The sequence below is a fragment of the Hipposideros armiger genome, unplaced genomic scaffold (assembly GCF_001890085.2).
Source record: "Hipposideros armiger isolate ML-2016 unplaced genomic scaffold, ASM189008v1 scaffold_85, whole genome shotgun sequence".
Classification (NCBI taxonomy): Eukaryota; Metazoa; Chordata; class Mammalia; order Chiroptera; family Hipposideridae; genus Hipposideros; species Hipposideros armiger.
In genome coordinates this window covers 2,532,211-2,541,771 of record NW_017731435.1, presented here as the reverse complement: position 1 = coordinate 2,541,771, position 9,561 = coordinate 2,532,211, and positions in this window count along the sequence as shown.

Genomic DNA, 9,561 nt, shown 5'->3' with positions numbered 1-9,561 from the left:
CGAGTCCTCTGGGGACACTGGGGAGGTCGACTTGCAGAGGAAGTCTAGGCCAAGCTTCTTGTGCCACCAAAGCAAACTAAGAAATTTAATTATTTAAAGGTTATTTTTGGTTCCATAACAAACACAAGTGGAAGTCTCTGTTGGCAGAATTTGGTGCAAAGGAAGCTACGATTCATCAGTTCCAATCACTGAATAAAAAATTCAGGGAGAGCCTAAAACACTGGATGTAGCCATGGACCCTGAGGCAAAGGGGGCACACCTAGAGAAATTGGTATTTGGTTGCTAATGAAAAAATACTTTTTAAAATCTAATTTTACTTACTGTGGAAGGATCATTTTGCTTAAGAACAAAATAAAATGTGGATGCACGAACATTTTATGAACGTGTAATCATTAAATTGCATCAGATTATGTGCCAATTATTTTTCAGTTCTACGTTATTAAAAGTTTAGGAGTAAAATAAAAAAAGAATTTGAAATAAACTCCCAAACCTTCAGTTTCCAAAAAGAGATTTATAAGTTTTACGTTGGTAAATATGTGCTTTGCGGCATTTATTAGATGATCGTGATTTCTGGGGGCCATCATTCAGGAGCACTGCGTTTGTCGAAGCTGCGAGTCTGAGCACCTCTGTGGATTGAGGGGTCCCTCATCTTTCTTCATTCCCCCGCTCTCTTGTCTTCCTGCCGATTTGTCATCAAATCCAGTGGCACAGGGACCCAGAGCCCATTTCTATCATTCTTTCCGTATTTCCGTCTCCCTCTAACTGCCCACTTTATCTCTGCATCATGATGTCATCTGTCAAAATTCTAAGCACTTTCTCACTTTGCCTTCTAATACTGAGGGACGGGGTGGGTGGGGGGCGCGTTGATTGTCACAGCAATACCGGTACCAGGGAACAATTAATGTTGTCAGCTTCCTGGATCATTTTTGAAATATTTTCTGTTACTGAGAATCTTTGAGGTAGAACTACAGAAGAGCACACACGGACCTTTTCTCAATAAGCTGCAGGATCAGAACCAGCCTTTTGATAAATGCTTTCTGGAAGTTGTCTTTAAGGAGCTAATTTGCAACGAGAGAGAGAGAGAGAGAGAGAGAGAGAGAGAGAGAGAGAGAGAGAGAGAGAGAGGAAGATTTCTAATTTTCCAGGTAACGAATGATTTAAATGGAGAAAATAGATAATTTAATGAACACATTTTGGCACAAATTAAACCACACGTGCTTGGTCCTGGTACACAGTTGGCCTTCCTTTGATCAGTAGAGAGGTATTTTCGTTTGGAAGATTGGGTTATTTTTGAATTCTACTTATTATACTAAATTGAATACCATATTACAAAATCCATTTCAACTTTTATGGACATCCCTGCCTCCTCTAGGGGCTTCTTCAGGCATTTGGTTTATTGGGGAAGAGTCATTTATTCCCTGCAACGATGCCCACGGTGCTGGCACATCACAGCAAAGAAAATAAGCCACAAAATTCAAGTTCTTATGGCCCAATCACATCGGCTTACATGATTTTCTTAAAGTAATGGAAACTGTTAGAATATGACGTCCTAGGGAAGGATAGAAGATCCTTGCATAGCTAATCAAAATGTTATCATCCCAGGAACATATTGGTAATATGACCTTTGTCAGCCGCTTCACTGTGAAGAAATCCTTTCCAAAAGGCACAAGTTGCCAGCGAAGCACCAGAGCCTGATGGGACTTCATGGAAAAGCAATTGCATTTTCAACAAGAGGACCTCGAACAGCCGGATCACCATGACGCCCTCGCTGTTGTCTGAAACTGTCAAAGTTTGACTCCTTTTGGATTTCCAAACAATCCAAAAAAGAGACTTTCATAGACAGTCTCGTAAATGACAGCATATCTAATTCCTTGTCTTCTGAACACTGGGCTGAGTGCAGCACAGGGAGCGGACCGAGAATTTCTCCCGGAGCCATAAAGCAATCTAGAGGGATGCTGGCAGGCTGTCGACGCGGAGAATGGAAGTGGAAATTCACTCCTAGCCTCCCAGGCCCCTCCTTCCACACTCCGAGCGGCCAGATGCTTGTTGATTGGTGCAGTATATCTTGATGTTAGTATCCCATTTCAGAAATGTTCTGACATTATCTATTTGGGAGTTTGAAAAATAGTGGAAAACCCCCAATGCATTTGAGCACACATTTCGACACAGCCACCATGAACCCCATTTCCAGTGAGGCAAGATGCAGGCTTGAGCCCAATTCCGATAGCTTCATTTCTAAGGCGATGGGAATGGCAAACCGTTTTGTGGCTTAACACGGTTAGACGAGGCTGGCTCCCTCCTTCCTTCCCGAACACGACCCCACCCGGTGAGCAGCCCTCCCTGGTGCTCTGCAAACACAGGGTCCCCGCTGGAGACTATGTATGAAGGAACAAATAAGCAGGAAAAATGAGTTGGAAAAAAAAGTTTTAGATTGCACAACTGAAAGGAAATGAAACAATGAGGATTTGAAAAATGCAATGCAATACAGATTTAACCATTAAAAATGATTGCACGTCTCTGAAAGAGAGCAGAAACAAAATGGCTGGAATTTGTTTACTTCTGGAAAGATTCAGGCTCAGTTCACAAATGGCAAAGCACGTTGAGTCAAAAGTAACCTTTCCCATTACTGTCACCTAGAGATCCCATTAATCTAGGGGCCCATTTACTCTGGAATTAGCCCATGCGCTCCCTAGGATGGGGTGACCAGAACCACTGCAAGACTAATGATTCCAAAATCACCTTTCCTTTCATAGTTAGACTTTTCCTAATTTCTTTTTATCACACAAGCATGGGTAGGTGTCAAAGCGAATGCTCAGGTCCTATTTCTAGCTTGTTAATATCAAGTTGCATTTTCCCAATCACTGGCACGCTCAGACTCTGCAAATCAACATCAGATTTGCAAATAGAACACACTCAAGGAAGTCAGACCTGCTACTCCCTTCTCAGACGGAGAGAGCCAAGTTTTTAATCAGCAGTCAACTCTGCAGTCTTTGGAGTTGGTTTAAACTAAGTCAGCAACTCTGATTCTTTTATTTGAAGAACAAATAGCAGGATAAAATTCCTAAGCCCTAGAAATACACCATCATAACTTGCCACCAAAAGATTTTAAATTCCTCGATTCAAAAATGCTAACACAGTCTTCTGTCTCTCCCCCTCACCCTCCCTCCCTTCCCTCCCTCCTCTCGCTCTCTCTCCTCTTTTCTCCTCCTTTCCCTTCCCTACTCCTATATGCTGAGGAATTGGGAATATTCTTAGAAATATCGATCCTTGGGGATCAATGGCTCCACACAAGTAAGTCCTAGCTCTGCCATTTCATAGCTGAGTAGCTGCGTCCAGCGTGACCTCCTTCATCCTCACTGGCCTCACTATAAAATGGGTGTAATGATGTTCATCTCACAAAGCCGTGCGTTTTTAAAAGGATAACACGTGTAGAAACAGGTAGCACAGTGTCAGGGACAACGGGGTTGCTGAAGACTCTTGGTTACAAATGAAGGAAATGCAACTCAAACAAAAGAATTCATTGTCGCACAGGAGTGAGAAGTCCAGGGGTGGCTCCCTTCAGATCTGGCTGGATCCGGGGGAATCGCGGGTGTGCTCTGGGTCTTTTCTCTTCTGGCTCCAGGGGCTCTCCTCCTGGAAAGATCGCCACGATGGCCCCAGAGCCACACGGTCCCTGTTGGTGCCCCAGCAGGAAATTAGTGAAACTGATTGGTCCAGCCATGACTGATGGGTGATTTGCCACACACAGTGGGGTTAGTACAGCTTACAGGGCAGAGCCACGAACATCCCCCATGAGGCTCAGTAAATGCAGTGCTTGTTCTCCCACTGCTTTTTTACGTCTAAGTCACAGTAACCCACGGCGTCAACTACTCCAACCCTCACTGCTGTGTGACCTTGGCAAGTACTCAACCACTCTGCTTCCTTACTTATAAAACTGTAATAATAATATCACCCACCTTATATAGTTGTTGTGAGGATTCCAAAGGGTGAATGAGCATTGAGTACCCAGCCCAGGGACTGCCGCCTAATAAGCTATCGATCATTTCCAGCTAGTACTCTTATCGTTATTGTTGTTATATTAATTTCTATCTTTCTAGGGTTTGAGTACTTTAATCAATCCAGTGTTAAGACCAATCCCTAAGACAAAGAACCGAGGCACAGGTTTGGCAATGCCTTGCTCAGCCTTGGGTGGGGCGTCCCACTCTAGGAGGGGATCCTGGGCTGGCAACAACGGTCTCCACTGTCCAGCCTCAGAAAACAGGTCTTGTGCACAGACTTTGTAGACGTCCCCACTGCACAGAGTCACGTCCACATGGGCCCTTACTTACAGGCAGAGACCACCTCTACTGCCATGGGGGAGGTGGGCTGCAGGAAGCAGGAAGCTGTCCCCCACCCACAGATAGCTGGTAACGAGTAGCTGTGATGATGGAAGAGAAAACGCATGCCTAAGTCTTGCACACAGTAGGTGGTCCAATGCTGGGAGCAGGGAAGGTGCGAACCTGGGGGCCTCCTACCTGGTGGTAAGATCACCCTGCCCTTACCACGACCGCTTCCCTCCCATATCACACCTGTTCTCCTGGCCACACAGGTGCATGTGATGGGCTGGGATAGTGCCTCACTCCCCCAGCCACTGGGGTAGGTCCAGAGTTTTTCAGTCACCTGCGTTGGGCCGAGCAGAGCCCTTCCCTAGGAAAGTTTCCAGGAGAAGCTGGGAGAATGTGTTTCAACTCCCGGGAAACAGCGGAAAGGATGTAGCGCTGAGCTCCTGGGTAGACACACGGCTCACGGACAGAGCTGAAGAAGGATGACCAGGAGCCCCATCCTTCACGGCCCAAGCGGCACTAACTGACTTCCTAAGAATGCCCTTTGGGCGTCCTCTGTTGGCATCAGAAACAGCCCTGCCAGCTGGCAAAGGCCACCGCACAATGCCCCTCCCTGGGGAGTGACCACTCTCTACCTTCACAACTCCCCTCCCTGCCTGACCAGGAGTGGGAAGTCCATCCTGCTCCCGTCCAGCGGCCTCCCGGACCAAGCAGGGCTTTGCCTCCAGTGGCTGTTGGTGGGATGTGGAGGGACCACTTCGGGGACCTCACGCTCTGTCCTTCCTAACTCTCCAGATTAAACTGGGTCATCTCATGCTAACAGACAATGGGGCAGTTGGACAGACAGCCACCCGCACCATCATCACCAGCGACTCAGCCACTCGCGTGTCTATCACTCTTACCATTTTGGCCTTGTGTTATTTTAAATCGATGGCTCAGTGCACTAGGTATGGCTGGTTTTCCTGTTAATTCTCATTTCTAGTTTCCCAGGTGCTGGGAAGGACAAACCACAATCTCAGCATCAAATCCCCACGTCTCTTCCTTTAATTTCCAAGTCACAGGAAACCAGGCGCTGTAGCTCATCCCAGAAGGCAGTGCGGCGGGGAGACCCCCTTCCCCCTGGTGCCAGGTGCACACTCCCCAGCACTTCACACCACTTAAAAGAGCCTGCCCAAACTGCCAACAACGTGTTACAAACAAAGCCCTGCCCGAAAATGGATCAAAAACACTTTGTAATGAGTGTAGGAACCGCTTTCAGAAAGGCTGACATCTAACTGAACCCCTGGTCCTGAGTGGTCCACACTCAGACAGCCCAAGGCAGGCCGGGAAAATGACCTCAGAGCGGTCACCTCTGCAGAGGGCCGTCTCTAAGCCAGTCCACCCAGAGACATGCACAGCGGAGAGGGCCTCTCTCTCACTCGCATTCTCTGGACATTCCATTCTCTGAAGCTGCCACACTGCGGGAGGGAGGGCTTTGTCCAACAATTACTGGACAACTGGGTCCGTGTTCCACAAATAACAGCGGTCTTTCCTGCCTGGGGATTTCCCCTAATAGAAAGTGGGGCGTTCATTTTCTCTTCCAGGCCTTTCTTTTCATCGTCCCCTCAACCGTAGCAGACATCCTGGCTGTTCAACAGGTCCCACATGGGGGGCCACAGGGCCAGGCACGCAGGGGGATCCTAGCTACAGGGAGGGGCTCTCCTCTGTGACCCCACCGCCCCCAGCACACCTCCTGGATATGCTCACTGTTCCAGATTGCCACCCAGGCCTAGCAGTGCAAACGCAGCCTGCCCAGCCCCTGGTCCTGACGGCCCCTACCCCCCTCCTCCAGACCACTCTGGGACCCCGCCCCTGCCCTCACACGCTGCTTGGCTGCACCACCCCGGTCCAAGGTGCTGTCTGGCAGGCTCCTGGCTCCAACTTTACAGGAACATGGGGGCTGAGAAAATCAATTGTGTTAATCCGCGAAGCTCTCCACTGGAGACGCCATCCGAAGAGAACACAGCACGTAAAATCCTGGGGATGGCAAGCTACCCAGCACGTCTGTTACATGACTCTCTGCATTTGTCCAGGGTTGGGGGGCTTTCAAATCATACAAGGTTTTATGGGATCCTTATAAATCCCCCTCTTCTCCCAACGGCAGCGTCCAGGGAATTGAGTTTGACCACTGTAGACAGCTTTGTTGTAAATGGTCTCTCGTGTCACGAAAGTAGCATGGAAAGAGAGGCATATTAAACACATTTCTTGGGTTGCAAATCACTAGAAACCACCACGTGTTCCTCTGTTTCACCTGAAAGGTACCCATTTGGATGTTTGACATTGTCCCCAGAGCCCACGAGGAGCTGGCCAATCTTATGGGCACCCACAGGGGCCCGCGAAGACGTCAGAGTGAAGGTGAGGCTGGTCCTGCGGTCCTCCACCTCATCTGTAAACTGTCATTCATGGAACCTGTGTCCGGAGAAGAACAGGATATTTTCATTCAAAGATGGGAGCCCCAGAGGGACCTCGCCCACCCAGCACAACACCGTCGTCCTACAGAGAAGTCCGGTGGCTTGAAGGATGCCAGACTGGCCGCTGCCACCCGAGCTCCTGAGCCTGTGCCCCTTACACACCTGGCTGGCTCCCTGCTGTGGCCCTGTGCTTGTGTTGCTGTATCAACAGGAAGTGCACATGGGTGAGTGCTGTGTGATGGGACAGGCATTTTGACAAAACAATTTCAGTATTGGAAAATTATCCCCAAGAAGGGGACAACTTAACAGCAAGTGCAGGGGCTGCGGATTTTAGTTCTGCTCACTGGAGGGTGTGAGACACCACATTCCAGAGTCTAGGTCTTCCTTGGGGCCGGTCCTCCGGTCGCTGACCCTGGAACCGCTTGTGAAGGCAGGCAGTGGTCCTCAATGCCCCCAGCAAGGGTGACTGCATCCTGCCAGCACAGCCAGGTCCAGGTGTGTCCCCTGGATACCGCACCCTCCTCTCTCTCTCTTCCCTGCCATCCCCAACGCCATGGAATTCACCTCAAGGGCCACTGCATCACCACGCTGCCCTTTCTTTCCCGGCCTGGGAATCAGAGATGCTAACACTAGCTGATCTCTTTTTATTAATGGCTTAGGATTTCATATCAAAATACAATTCAGCTAAAAAGAAAAGTAGGATTTATACATGAATTGTCAAACTACATCACAACACACACGTGAGGATAGCAGCCGGCATCCTGATTCCATTTTGGAGCTATTTTTGCTTTGGGGTTATTTCTGTTCTGTTGGGTCCCAGCAGTGACAGACCATAGGGGGATGGGTGCATTGCTGTCCTTGACACTTACTCCCCTAGGTACACACCCTGCCTGGAGTAGATTATTATAAAAATCCTTTACAGATGATGAAATTGAGGATTAGGGTAATTAAAAGTTTCCAAAAATTCACAGTGAGCTAACAGAAAAGACCAGAGCAAATGGCGAAGGTGTTTCGTCCCCACTGCCATCTGACCCTGAATGCTGTGACTGGAGCCGTGTGGAGAAGGGCTCCGACGCTGTGTCCAGGCCTGTGGCAGAAGTGCCTTGATTTGATCAGCACTGTGTACCGAGGACCTAGTTCCTTTTCCATGAGCAGCTATTTTGAACGTGTCTCCACCAAGGTGTGGCCTGGTCTGGGGGCGAGGGGCTGAGAGGATCCACGACGCAGCCTATAGGGAGTTACTGGAGCTCGTTACCACACAAACACTGCTGGGGCCCTCTGAACAACGTTTTATTGCTGATGTTAATACGTTGGGTCACGCAAATCACAAATACCAAGGTGTAAACTTTGGCATAAATCCCAATAGAGGAGTTGTACATACTGGGAAGGCAAGGATGTCCTTCCTATTAAGAAAACAGAACCGAGGGGCCGGCCGAGTGGCTCAGTTGGTTAAGAGCTCGCTCAAGAGTTTGAGCTCTGAGCAACAGTGGTTTGATTCCCAGCCTGAGCTGAGCTGCCACGGAGCTGCCAACAGGTGGCAGGATGGCTCAGCTAAAAAAAACAAAAACAAAAACGAACAGAACCTAGGAGGCCCATAGCCTGGCAGCTTAGGACCTGTGGGCCCAGGATGGGACCCCTGAAATTGCCAAAGGGTGTGTGACCTCCCAGAAGCTTCAGGGGATGATGCTGCTAATTGGGGTCATTACGCCAATCAAGTTAGATACAAGGTGTCTGTTTTGTTTCCTAGGGTTGCCATAAAAAGTCACACAGACCAGGTGGCTTCAAACAGCAAGCATGTATTGGAGTTCACGTTTCTGAACGGCAGGGGTCTGAAATCAAGGTGTGGACAGGACCACGCTCCCTGACGGTGGTCGGGAAGGAGGTCTCCCAGCCCTCTTCCAGCTCCTGGTGGTCCCCTGGCTTGTAGATACATCACCCCAACCTCGTCTTCACGTGGCCTTCTGCTTATAAGGACACCAGGCCTGTTGGATTCGGGGCCCACCCTAATGACCTCATTTCAACGTGTTGCCTCTGTAAAAAGACCCTATACTGACATAAGGTCACATGCTGAGTACTGGGGATTAGGATTCCAATCTGTTTTTTTGGGGGGGCACAATTAAACTCATAATAATGTCCACACAACACCAAGCAATGCCTGGCGCCCATGTGCTCACTGAATACCACCTGAGGCTGGGCCTGGCTGCTGGGGTATGTCTTGGTCTCTTGGTCTTGGTAACCAGGCAGCACCTGAAGGGCCCGGGACTGCCACCGCCTGCCACAGGCCCATTTGCTCACGTATAGAATCCGAATGGTGTCCAGCTGGGTCCTGCAGGTTCTGCTCTGCGGTAGGGCCCATGCTCGCACACAGCCACCCCAAAGCGGGCATCAGCAACACGTTTCCTGGGTGCAGCTGGTGCTTAGCCTCTAGACCCTCCCTCGCCTGCACACCTCTCCTGGCAATCTGCAGGTGGCACACATGAAGGGGCTTACATTTGGTACACGGAGGCACAGAGCAGGAGGCAGAGGCGGGGAGGGCGCGGCCCGGCTTGTACCAGCTGAAAGGGACTGCGGATGCGGGAGCACAGGGCGGAGGCAGCAAGGCCAGGGCCCGCGGACCAGCGGGGCAGAGGCCCGCCTGCACCCGCCGCCAGCGAGGCTGCGCAGAGCTGGGTCAGTCCGGGCGCCGCCGCACTGGGCATGCTCCAACCCGGGCCCGCGCTCGCGGGTGGGAGGCGGTGCCCGCGCTCGGCCCCGCCTTTGCCCCGCCCCACACACTCTGGGCCCCGCCT